General features: G+C 41.2%; 1 long non-coding RNA gene across 1 annotated transcript; it reads left to right on the top strand.

Annotated features, from left to right (window-relative positions):
• The first annotated feature begins 4,756 nt into the window (after positions 1–4,756).
• Positions 4,757–6,883, top strand: LOC135256981 (uncharacterized). The gene is made up of 2 exons (XR_010330562.1): positions 4,757–6,330; positions 6,485–6,883. It is a non-coding gene; the product is annotated as an uncharacterized LOC135256981 (long non-coding RNA).
• The last annotated feature ends 6,778 nt before the right edge of the window (positions 6,884–13,661 follow it).

Here is a 13,661-nt window from a genome sequence, read left to right as displayed (position 1 = left end):
CCCAACACTGAAATTGAGTTTTGTTTTTGTTCTGTCAAGACAATGCAAGCATAATGCATGTTTTAAAGTATTCCCACTGCAAATTGAAATGTATGCTATTGTCCCTTAGTGCAGGAGGAAAATATGGACACCCAGTAATTTTAATAACACAGATTGAATCAGATCATGAAACTCCAGCATTTTTAAACAAATGTACATGTTTATACACTGCAGTCATGCAGCAGGATGAAAAATAGACCAGACATGTACAGAATACTGTGCAGTGTGTTTGGTTCTGTTGTAGAGGACCTCTATGAGCTAGCATCCTTCCTCTCATAGTCCTTACATACAAGTGTAGCCATCTCTCTGTGGCACCAATAGAGGAATGTGTCATTCTGATCATTTGGATATGGTGTCTGCTTCTAAATCAACATGCTCTTGTGGATGGTTCTGAGCAGCTGGCTGTCACTTCTCGTTTCTTTCTTGTTCAATAATACATTCCTTAAATTCATCAGCAATTTCATGTATTAATATTTACAACAGTAAATATAGCTATTTGTGTTTCATATGAACAAGCAGATTCCAGCATGTGGTTGTGTCTCGTTAGAAATTCTGAAATGCAGATTCCTGAATGTTCTTCCATTTGGGATTGAGCTTGCATCATTGTGTTTTGAGTTGAATGGCTGAGACATTCATCCTTGCAGTGTTAGCACCTCTGCATTAGCAATAGCCATGCAATGTACTGTAAAAAAGAGCAACCTACAGCACATGTAGAGCTTTGATGCATAAACAAACCCCATTAAATCATGGGAGTCAAGAGCAAAATGTCCTTTCTATCTTTCTTTCATGTTCATCACTTTTCCTTTTTTTCTTTTAAGTTTGTCTGCTTTGAAGCATTGCCAGTTTCTTTGTGCTTAAAAGATCCCGTTAAGCACGTGTGCTTTGCGTACAACAAATAACGTAAAAATAGTAGCTAGCTAGACAAAGACGAGCTTCTAGCTAGCAGCTAGAACGTAGCCAAACAATGTTCGGTGCTGCTAGCAACTACTACCTAGCAGCTACAACAAATAAAGTCACAACAGTAGCTAGCTAGTAGTTGCTAGCAGATATCTATCTAGCAATGTTTATTGTATCATATCAGGTATAGAGAACTTACCTTGCTCCTCCTCGACATCCTCGCCCATCGTTGCCTCAAACAACGAAACCACCGACGCCGAGTCCATTGTCTCACTTCTCCCGCAGTTGGCTGGTCTGTGGCCGTACCACCGCAAGGTTTTCCTACCAGCTCCGCTGCGGCTGTTGTGGTCCTTTATTTTCCGGTAATCTTGTTTTAGTTTCTTCACTTTCTCTCAACATTGCCTGGGTGTCTTATGAACCCCAATCTCCAGCAAACGGCGAGAGATAGCCTGGAAAACTTTTTACATTTCTAATGCTAGAGTCCAAGTCTAGCTGAATTTGGTCTACCGACCAAACAGAGATGAGGGCCTGGACCTTGCTGACTGTCCAACCGGATGAATTTCTTTTTTTCCCATATTTAAATAACTCAGTAGAAGTAGAAGCTATTCAAATCCACTAGTTTCGCTGTTGATGGTATTTAAAAATGGCGATTGCTGCCAGTGAACAAACTGAACATGGGATGACGTATTTGTGACAATTTCCTTTGACTAATCAACGGTCTGCAGTATCGAATTGCAGCACGGATAGTACCTTTGGTACCTACCCCAGAGCAGTAGCTAAAATCGGCATGGTACTTGCGGCCCGGCATGGGTCAGGTGATAGTGAAGAATGCAAAACAAAGCGGGAGCATGGAGTCCGGCACGGCACGGTGGTGGAGAAGCGCCATTAGTGGTGGGAGGTGGGAACTGATCAATAGCAAGAACTTTTTTCCTAACTGGGCGACCCTGACCCTGGCTAACTACCTTCCTCAAATAGGTGACAGTACCCTGGGCAAACTTGCATTTAGCCAGATTTACAGTGAGATTGGTCTATGCAAGACGGTCAAACAGAGCTCTGATGCGGTGTACATGCTCTTCCCAAGTCTCACTATAGATTACAACATCATCTACATACACTGTGCATCCCTGTAACTCCGCCACTACCTTATTCATTAAACGTTGAAAGGTAGCTGGTGCATTTTGCAACCCAAATGGCATTACCGTATAGGAATAAAGGCCTGAGGGTGTTATGAATGCTGCAATGTCTCAAGCCCGTTTGGACAGGGGCACCTGCCAGTAACCCTTCAAAAGGTCAAACTTGCTTACAAATTTTGCTGTGCCCACCTGATCAACACAATCCTCCATAAGGGGAAGTGGATAAGTCTGGCTTTGTGATATTATTTACGTTGTTAAAATCTGTGCATGGTCTAAAGGTTTGGTCTGGCTTGCTCACTAACGCACATGGGGATGCCCAACTAGAACATGAAGGTTCTGCAATGTTGTGTTCCAACATATATTTCACCTCTGACTCCAGCTGAGTGCGTTTTTCTTGAGAAACATGATTAAAATCTCTGACGAATTGGTTCAGCATCCACCACATCAATGTCATGTTCTGTGAGATTTGTTTGAGAAGGACTGTCTGAAAACAAAGAAGGAAATGACAAAATGAGGTTAGACAATTCCTTCTTCTTAACATCAGGCAAATGATCCAACAACTTGTCCAGGTTACTCAGTGACTCTGAATTTTTGAGTCAGCCTTGCATAACAGTCATCTGGGGAAACTGGCTCTTCACCACCTTCCTCTGCACCCACAGACACTGAACCCACAGAAGCCACCAGGACCACTGGCTTTTTTTCCCCTGCAGATTCCACCCCACTGGAACGAGGAAAATAGGGTTTTAGCATGTTTACATAGCATAATTGAGTGGAGCTCCGCTGGTCAGGAGTGGAAATCAGATAATTCAAATCTGAGACCTGTCGAAGAACAGAGTAGGGGCCTGAAAACATTGCCTGAAAAGGAGAACCCACCACTGGGAGGAGTGCTAGAACCTGATCACCTGGGCTAAAAACATGCACTTCAGCTCGGCGATCGTACAAGCACTTCATTTTCCCTTGAGAATTTTCCATATTTATTTTTGCCATTTTACCTGCCTCATACAAATGTCTTTTGAACCCATTGACATAGTCCATTAGATTTATTTGAGGAGGAGGCTTCTTCCAGTCAGCATGTAACACAGCTAATGGACCACGAACAGTGTGACCAAACACAAGATCGTTTGGGCTGAAACCAGTACTCTCTTGTATTACTTCGCAAGCAGCTAGCATTATCCAGGGCAACCCTTCCTCCCAGTCACGTCCCAGCTCAGTACAATAGGAGCGCAAAAGCGACTTAAGAGTCTGATGGAACCGCTCGATAGCTCCCTGGCTTTCTGAATGATAGGCAGTTAACTGGGCATGCTTGATACGAAGCTCTTTCAGAATGTCTGCAAACGTGTGAGGTAAAATTGGTTCTCTGATCACTTTGGTGAGCTTGGGGATGCCAAAGGCAAATTAACTGGGTTAAGGCTTTCATGATAGACTTGGTGGTTATGCTGCGCAAGGGGTAAGCAGCAGGGTATCTGGTAGTTTGACACATCACAGTGAAAAGATACATACTACCAGATTGGACTTGGGCAGTGGGCCAACACAGTCAATTAGCAAATGCTCAAAAGGTTTACCAACTGCAGGTATGGGATGCAAGGTAGCAGGTTTAATGGACTGATTTGGTTTTCGTGTGAGCTGACAAGTGTGACAGGTTTTGATGTAGGCTGAAATGTCTTTTTTCAACTGAGGCCAATAAAAGTAATGGAAAATCTTGTCATATGTCTTTTTAACTCCCAAATGCCCGGCCACCATGTCATGAGCAGTTCTCAAAATCCCAGCTCTAAGTTTAGTTGGAACCACAATCTGGAAAATGGTATCACCCACAAACTTGTTGAGGCACACCTTGAGGCAACCATTTTCTCTCCAACATGCCCTCCTCAAGGAAGTATCCATGTGCAACACTTTCCATCTCTTCCACTGGACGCACCTGCTGAAACAGCTCTGTTAGAGTAGGGTCCTCCTACTGCTCCTGTATCAAGTCAGTGCGAGACACAGAGAAGGGAAAGGCAGGCAAGGGAAACAACATTTAGAGCAAATTTTTTCACCCTTTTTTCATCTAGCTTATTTTTGTCCGAACTAGCCTGAGCCCTAGTGAAAGCACATGCTGGAAAAACCTGTGGATGGTCTTTGTCCTCAACCTCAGCCTTATCCATAGAAGGAGAGCAGGTAACCACTAGAGAAGGGGGTGAATCTGCCCAGACACAGCTGTCAGTTAGGCCATTCCCCAGAATTACTAGCACTCCTTCAACCGGTAGAGCAGGCCGCACTCCCAGAGCCACCTCCCCTTTAACCAGATCTGAAGATAAAACAACCTTATGCAAGGGAACAGTTAACACAGTCAAACCCATACCTCTAACCAATAGAAAGTCTCCAGTGTCAGTGTCAGATGAGAATGGCAACACCGATGCCAAGATGAAAGACTCCAAAGCTCCAGTATCTCTTAAAATCAGGAATTTTTTTTATCACTTTCTGCTAAGGATACAAACCCACTGGTGACATATGGCTTGTGTTGGGAAACAGACAGTTTTGTGTATTCAGCGTTTGGGAAGTTTCCGCTGGGCCCCGGGGGGGAAGGGGGCGAGCCCCCCTGTTGTATTTCAATTTCAATGTGAATGGAACCTGTTTGAATAGATAGGATGGGTTTGAATTTGAATGGTCCAATCGGAAGGAAGCACAGCCTCTTATCACCAATCAGAGGCAGAGCTCTAGTTCTGTCATTATTCAAAATGTACCCACTCTAAACTGTATAAATCTAATCACCCACCAGTACTATTTTGAACTTTCTCGCTGAGTTGTTCCCGTAGCCGGCTGCGTAATAAATCTTCCTGTTTTTACTACGAACTTCTGATCTGCTTCTTCCTGGGATAACGGTCATTTTACCTGTTTTTGGTAATATCTTGATTAACCTACAAATTGGCGCTGCGAGCAGGGTGGATTTGTTTCCGGACCTCCGTGGGTTCCCCGACCGATGCAAGAGGAGTGAGTACTTTGTTCTACCACCATATAGTTAGGCGATTGGAAGGCAAACTAACGGAGGTCTGGAACGCTCCACCCAGTGGTACGTAACCTATAATATAACTTGACCAGTGTAGAAGCAATTAATTGTTCGTGGTTAAAAGCTGTGTCTTCTTGTAACGTGTCTACTGTGATGTTATGTTTTAACTGATTTTGTATCAGCTACTGTTTGAATGTACCAGCGCTGTATATGTATTTGGAATATAGCTATATTGTGACAGGGTGAAGTTCATCCTAACCTGAGGAGAGTGAGTTTTCATGCCAAAAAAGGTGAATACGTGGTTGCGTAGCTGCGGCAGGCTGAGTTTTTGGCCCGTGGCCCAGAGTGACTAATTATTTTCACAGCTGGGTATTAGGTCGAGTGGACCTAAGAAGCGTATATCGTGTCTGTGTTTTTATGTCCCGGGGAGAGTGAGTTTTTGCGCCCCAGCTCAGAGGTAAAGACAAGGGAGTGTCTCTAACTTGAGTATTTGTGAGTACGTTACCGCAGCAGGTTGACATCTCAACCCGCGGTCCAAAGTGACAAACTATTTTCATATCTTGGGTAGTAGGTTTAGAAATACCTACGAAGCGTACTCGTCTGCGTTTTTATGTCCCGGGGAGAGTGAGTTTTTGCGCCTCGGCCTACAGTGAGAGACAGGTTTTTGTGAGTTTGTGCTGAGGCAGGCTGAGTTTTTGGCCCTCAGTCCAGGGGACGAAGGTTGTACCGTACCTGGAGTATTAGGTGAGCGGGCTATTATAGGGCTTTTCCTAAGAAGCTTACTCGTGTCCGACGTGAATCACGTCATTGTTGCGTTTTCGATACTGTTTTGGGTCATTATTGTTGCGTTTGATATTGTTCTGAGTCTTTATTGTTTCGTGTTGGTATTGTTCTTGATCGTATGTTGGCCAGTAACGCGCATTTATACTTATATATTATTATATCTAGATACAGAGTTAGATGAAAAATGTGGATCCTTAAAAAGTCTTAAGTCCTAAATAAGATTTTCAGCATCTAAGGTCTTAAAAAGGTCTTAAAAAGTATTAAATTTGATTCCAAAAAAAAAATATGCAGCAATGTATGTTTGTTATATGAAGTGTACACAATATAGTCGATAGAATATATAACCTAAGTAATATAATAGAATGATCATAGATAGTAGTATAAACTGATTGAGGTTCCGGTCTAATAGCCTAAGGACTGCGGACACTATATGAGCCTGAAATAATGGAGTAAGGTTAAAAGAATTTATGATAAAATAGTAACACACATAGGAATGTCTCCTATTTTCTGTGTAATATGATGAAATACAAGACACATACTTTACTTGCCCTTAGCAACTCTCTTACACACAGGGAAGTAGCTACAGACAAGTATTTTATACCCATGTACTAGTTGTTTATTGTTAATAATGACTAATCTACAGATCAAGAGTTTTCAAATGTGGGGACTAAAAATGGTGAAAGAGAGGTTAAGTGAAGAAGGTTAGGAAGGCTGCTATGTGTTCTCTGCTAGGGAACAAGGTGAGAATGAGCCTTTAGAGATACGCTGCTGTACTTAGCTTATGGTAATTCAGGGAATGAATTGAGTAGAGACAGTGATGATTTCCTGACTGTGGTAATTGATGGTAGTCTTCCCATTTTTAGAAACAAAGCATTGTGGAGAAATTGGTTAAGCTTTGAGAGATTGTAGTGATCTATTGGGCATGGGCTGCATATATTTTACGAAATAGCATAAGGACGTGGACACCATAAGCCCCTAAATATTCTTAATTTATGAGCCCAAGATAAGGGAGTAACAATAAATAAATAAATAAATAAATTTTAAAAAAGGTAGCACAAATATGATTGACCCCCTAGTGGCAGATCCTAACGCCATTTCCACAGTTTCTCATATAAAATACACGCTGAGCACTGTTGGCTTCAAGCTGACACTGAGGTAATGGATCGTTTTTACTTCTCAAAGTCGCATCTTGCATGAGACTTTCATTAATACCGTGAATGTACCTGTGGCTGATCTCTGGGGTTGCAACCGAGGCCGTGTAAATACACCAGAGATGGAGGAACTAGTATGTAGCATTGTAAGGTTCGAGTACGTGTGAAAGATGGAAGTAAAATACGGAAGTATTGAACAGAAGAGAAGGGTTTTGGTGCAAGGTAGTATACTACCTTTACTGCAGTACTGTGGGAGACGCTGAGGACCTTGCTCAAACACGGCAGGAAGTTAGGCACTGGAAAGCCAGTGAGATTTACAGGGAAATTGCAAGTAGGGATTTGGCGGAAACGTGTTTGAAAGTACTTGTATGTGGAGAATTGAGGAAGTATTTTAAATGACTTGTGACATTTGAGCTTGTGGGTGAATAGGAGATTCCTGACTAGTGCAGGAACTCCCAATACAAAATGGGGGATTGGTACAAGAAACTAACTAATCAATTCAAACTAACTAATCATTTGTTCTCCATTTTAGGATAAGACTGGGTGACGTAGCCACCTCTCCGTGAAAGCGGGACCGAGTAATTAACATTTGCTTCCACCCTTTGAAATTCTTACAGGTCGACACATGAGGACTCCTGGTGATTAGTGTATTGGTGGGGAATTGCATGAAATGAGCAACCGTTTAGGTGAATATTGCATGCTTGTGTCCCAAGTGTCTTTCACAGGATCACAGAACTGGACCTGACCCGGCTGAGGACAAAGAAGAAACATGCCTGGTTGAACCTGGAGACAAGGTCCTGGTGAAAAACATAATCGGATGACACATTATCCAAATTTGGTCTGGACCACACATGCTCACGATTCCATCAGCTGCTTCCAGTGACTGGAACTCCGGTGTGGTTCCGCATTAAATAGTTAAGAAAATACAAGGGTGAGACCCAACATGGGGCACAATAATCCCCGTCTACCCTTATAGCCCCTGGGGGCTCTCTCTCTCTCTGTCTCTCCATTCAGACACCTATTTCCAGGGCAAGATGTGCACCAACGCGGCAGGCGGCAGTTAAATCTGGATGATGGCCTCACAAAAGGACATTTTTAATGTTGGACTTTTTGTTTTGTTGTAATGTTGTATATAGTCCAAATGTGAAAGGTAGCCACTGGGTCCATAGCGAATGGCACAATATTGGTGACAAAAGGAGGACTACTTTCTAACCAAACTACTCAATGCCCTAACATTTCCTACTGCACTAATTCAACTGACACCTCTACCACTATCTCTATTCTAATCACTCCTGATGTCACAAGTAAACACCTCTGCTCCAGCACTTGATAGCTGGGTGTTAAACCAAAATAACAAAATACAGCTAAAAGGCAACAAATGTGACCCAATGGCTAGAAGGTAGTATTTGTGTGTATTGTCACATTGTAAGTAGAGGTGCCTGTACCTGGTAATAGGCCTTGTACACGACGCTTGTAGGATTCTTTCTTTTGTTTTCTTACATTATTCAGCCGGCCTTACTCTTATCAGTGGGTTCTCACATATCATGCATACTGCACTTTTAGAATATTGGTCAACCTCTCTTACTGTCTGCCCAGTGCCAGCCAGCAGCAGATGGGTTTCCCCTTTGTGAGCCAGGTTCTGCTCAAGGTTTCTTCATATTAAAATCTGGGAGTTTTTCCTTGCCACGGTTGCCATAGGCATGCCACAAGGGGATTTTAGGCCTGAGTTCTATATGTAAGAGGTGTAACTGACCAATTGACAATACTGTTATGATTTCCTGTAAGCCAACTAAGTTGACCTCATCATATGCTTTATGCTGGGTCAAAAAGGAGGGACTGTTAGAATACACAAAACTGTCTGTTTCCCAAGTCCCAGTTTGTGTATTCTAAGTCCCGGAGGAAGGGCCACCCCGATGACCATATATGGGCCTCCATTCCTGTCGGTTTCGAGGTTTCCCCTCCTGGGAATTTCCACTGGGCCCCCCATGACCATTATGGATTTGAATGGCCCAATCAGAAGGAAGCACGGCCCCTTATCACCAATCAGAGGCAGTGCTCCCTTTCAATAATAGAATTCTACTATATGCAAATATCAATCTACTGAGAACTGTATAAAACTAATTACCCACCAATACCTTTTTGAACTTTCTCGCTGAGTTGTTCCTGTAGCCGGCTGCGTAATAAATCGTCCTGTATTTACTACAAACTTTTGATCTGCTTCTTCCTGGGATAACGGTCATTTTACCTGTTTTTGGTAACACCTTGATTAACCTACACTTCCTAAAGTAGTTATTTGAACATTTAAAGTGTGCCCAGGTCTTATAATATATTTTTAAAGCTACCGTCAGTGACTACAGGCTGGATGTAATACTACCAGTCTTTCTGGCGACAGCTAACAGGGATCCAAAATAAACTATAAACAATGTAGAACAGAATGGCAGTGGGTAGTGTCCTTTAATTGAAATGAATTGCTTATTAATACATTTGAATAGGCGTTGCAGTGAATGAGGTTTCCGTTGAAATTACAACAGCGGTGAGTGACTCTACATTAGCAGGGCAGGAGGTGAGCAGTTAGCAGCATTATTCAGGCCCTGCCATGCTGTCATGAAGCTGCCACTGTTAATAACACTGCGCGGGCAAGCTCTCCATCACCAGTAATAGAGATGGCCACCACGTGCCATTTTCATCCAAAGACCCAGAAACAGTAGGGGAGGCAAGCTATTGCATCCCCATCCATTAATATTATTGTGGTTCTCATGATTCCCACCAATCAACTCCCTCTGCCTATGTTACTTTTAACTGATAGCCCATCTTATAAAGGCCACAGTAATTAACTATTGATCAGAGAGAATCGAGAGGAAAAAAATCTGTCGGACGAGACATCACTTACTTGGTAATCTTGCTTGTTGCACAGAAGTAGACATTATTCACACCAAAAGCAAAGAAAAGACTTAATCCCCTTCATATTCCAAAAGTGTCATACCCTTCCATACACACATTAATCAATAATTTAATGTCATGAGCTATGATATTGTGCCCACTCAGACGGCCATCCTTTCTCATCGATGGCAGATTAGAAAGGCACATAAAATTCTATGTATTTGCCAGAACTATCAAAGTGTTCCTTATGCAGATCGTCCATAACAGATTTTCTTTTAGAGTGCCAAGAATAGGAGGCATGTGACAGAATATTGTTCCAGATGGGCTGCGTTTCTCCCCTTATCATTTTCAAGTAATCATTCATCAAGGAGAAATCCAATAAATGGTGAGAGAGCCCATCTTTGGCGTCAAGTTGTGTGCATTCTTCTCAATCGCTCTGCTTTATTGGGGCAATTTTTCTGCTAAATCTGACTTTGATTACATTTCCATTGCAATGGGTTCTTTATTCTCTATGCCTTCTGTGATCTGTTTATTGTACTTTGCACATTTATTTTTTTTTAAATCTCTCATCTTTCTGCTCTGGCCAACACAAATGGAATTGCTTGACACGACAATTTGAATTGACTTTTGGACACACAGGTTATCTAAATATGACCCCATCTGTCACCCAAAAGGCAGGATTATGTAATGTGAGAGAAGCATAATGCAATAGTCTGCATGTCAGACTGAAGGTGTCTTGGGACAGCATGGCACCACTGGCCAGTGAAAGGAACATCATTTTCCCCAGATGGCCATGCTGCTGTCTTTGTTTTATGAATATAAGTGATCTGCCACCCGGCTGTGGGTTCCAAGAGGGTCCTACTGGAGTCGACAGTGTGGTTAATGCTCAGGTTTGCACCCAGCCATTTGATGCAGAAGATGACTAGCTGGCTTCTTGTGATCGTTTGGTGCACGGAGGACCCAAAATGGCAAAATTAAAAATAGTAAATAAATAAATGCACTAAAAATGTAAAAAATAAAATAAAATAAAAAAGTACACAGAAGTAAATGGTTATTTCTCAATTTACATATTAATTTATTTATTGATTCATTTATTTCTGTATATATTTATTTCTGTATTTCTTCATCCATATGATAATTAGAGGGCTGTCATTCCCTTTGGTCGATTGAGTGCCTAGATCAACTATGCACGCATTGCCTCAACACCGTTTGCTTTTTACTACACAAAATGTAACTTTTTTTTTCAGAATTACCCTGTTGTTGTCGTCTCCAACAAACGGCGAGAGGTTTCAATAAATATTTCTGTAGATATTCCCAAACAAAAGTCAGTTTTGGCTATATGCAAGTGAATTTTTTTATTTATTTTTTTACCAGAAGTATTTTTCGGGTGCTGTATTGTATGTATGTCAAGGAATCCAAATTTATGTAATCGCAAAGTCTTTTAGTGACAAACATATTTAGTAGTTTTGATATAGCATGCTTGCTTTCTGGGATTTCTGGCCAGTCAAAAGTGCAGACACACCCCAGGTGGGTCACACCTAAAACTGTTTCATATGCTGCCAATGATAGAAAGTACTAGTAGTAGCAAAGGGTGCTACGAAAAAATTGAATGCACCCAATGACAGAATATATTAGGCCAGCTAGAGTGTTTTAATAGACTCCATGACATCTCTTAAAGGGGAATTTCACTTTATGACACTTCTGCTTCTGCTTCTGACTGATATTGTCTTTCTAATGAATGTGTCGCCCTTCATTTTTTGATTAGTTATTTTAAAAGTCTAACGTTAGAAACAAAGACCTATTTTTTTAGCGCAAGTCCACAGTAGTACGGTTTCAGGTTTTTTCTTCTTCGATTTAATTTTATGGCAAAATAGAGAAGCGAAGCAAAACATTCCATTAACTTGGCATTGAAATCGAACAAACTAACGTCTGCTAGCTTTTGTTTGATGTGCCTTGAAAGCACATTTTCATAGTTTTCCATGCGATGCAACTTTGTGCCAGACATGGCTGGATGTAAATCAGACACCCCAACATAACAGCTGAAGAAGTTCGCAAACGAGGACTAAGGGTATGCAGCGACCACTTTGAAGGCACCGACTGCCAAGTCGACCGTCTGAAGCCTGGAGCTGTACCCACCGTTTTCCCATCGTTGGTCAAACCGCTCGAGGTAGGTACTATGCAGGCTGGCTAACACTATCACGTCTGTCTGTGATACATAGGATGTCTACCACCAGTTGCCGTTTGTCCTGGGAATAGCCTGTGGTTCCTCAATCTCAGCCCGCTCCTGACTCTCACTCGCACAATCAGCCTGCAAACTAGCCAGCTCTTCTTCTGTGTATTCCGGCTCAAATCGATAGGGCACAACAATCCCATGATCAAAAACAAAATCTCTTTCGTCCTCAGACATTTTCGGTTTCGCTAGCTAGTAGTCATACAACACTATTTCTACGACCAACCTAATGTTATTGTCTGCAGGTACACCCACCTCAGAAGTCGCGCAATGATATGCATCCTCAAGTTCAACACTAAACTGCCTGGGTCTACTACCTGCATTTGTAAAAGAAAACAACAAAACAGCGTAAAATATTAACATAATGAAATAACTAATCGAAAAATGAAGGGCGATTCATTAGAAGGACAATATCAGTCATGAGAAGCAGAAGTGTTATAAAGTGAAATTCCCCTTTAATGGATCTACATACACTACAATGCACTTGAGACACACAGTGAAAAGCCATACATACATAGCAACACAATGCACAATACATAGCTCAAACAAAACAGTGGCTGTATTTGTTTGCAGAAAATAAGAAATAGGAAAAGAACCACTGATGTATTTAAACGGAGGTCTTTTATATGTTGGAATTTTTAAAAAAGTTGAATTGAACAGCCTGCATGTTGTCAACCTCTTACACTGACCTCCTACTCTCTGCCTCCGGGCCTGATTGCTATGGCTAAATGTAAAAGCTGTGCCCCCTCATCATCATAAATATGAAAATGAATATATGCAGATATCAATAAATAAATGTGGAAATAAATTAATACAGAAATAACCATTTATGTCAGATTTAATCTATTAATTTATTTCTGTGTACATGCATTTTAAAAATGTTTCTCGCTTTTATATTTATTTGTGATGGGAAAGGTTGGGTGTCATTTTTTAATAAAAATTCTCTTGTGAATCTTGTGAATTTTGCGAAATAAACACCATTACATTGGTATGTACATTTTGTGTATACCATGAATAATTATTCACATATCTCCAATGCTTTTGGCTGATTCAAATTTTCAATTAAAGCCATTACATATCAGAACTGCCTTCTAAGTAACATAAAAATGTCAGTAATATGACATTTGTCTCTGATGTTAAGTCATGGTTTAAAATACCTAAAACATCATTAGCCTTTTTATGGTCTCTTGCAACTTACTCTTCCCAGACTCTGTCGTGCTTTTTTAGTGCATACATCACCTCTGTTATGGCTTTATTGCGACAAATTTGCACAAATGTGAACTAGTTAGATTCTATTGTTTTGGTACAAGGATTCTCTTTTGTACTTTTTCCATTAAGCTGACTCCTTTTTGCATTGTGTGTGAGTTGTATCTTTATTGCTGTAATCTGCCCAGGGACTGAAGGTGAAAATTAGTTTTCAGTCTTTTAGTGAAAAGCAAACCTACATTATATATGCAGTCTGCTAAAAAAAAAGAGTCCCACACTTTAAACAAGTTTAGATATAGTCCTACAATGTAAACAGTCAGAGATAAATGTATGCATAAATAGCCATGGACTGTGAGCAT

Source organism: Anguilla rostrata, chromosome 6 (assembly GCF_018555375.3).
Source record: "Anguilla rostrata isolate EN2019 chromosome 6, ASM1855537v3, whole genome shotgun sequence".
In the NCBI taxonomy this organism is placed as follows: domain Eukaryota; kingdom Metazoa; phylum Chordata; class Actinopteri; order Anguilliformes; family Anguillidae; genus Anguilla; species Anguilla rostrata.
This window is presented reverse-complemented; position numbering and strand designations above follow the sequence as displayed.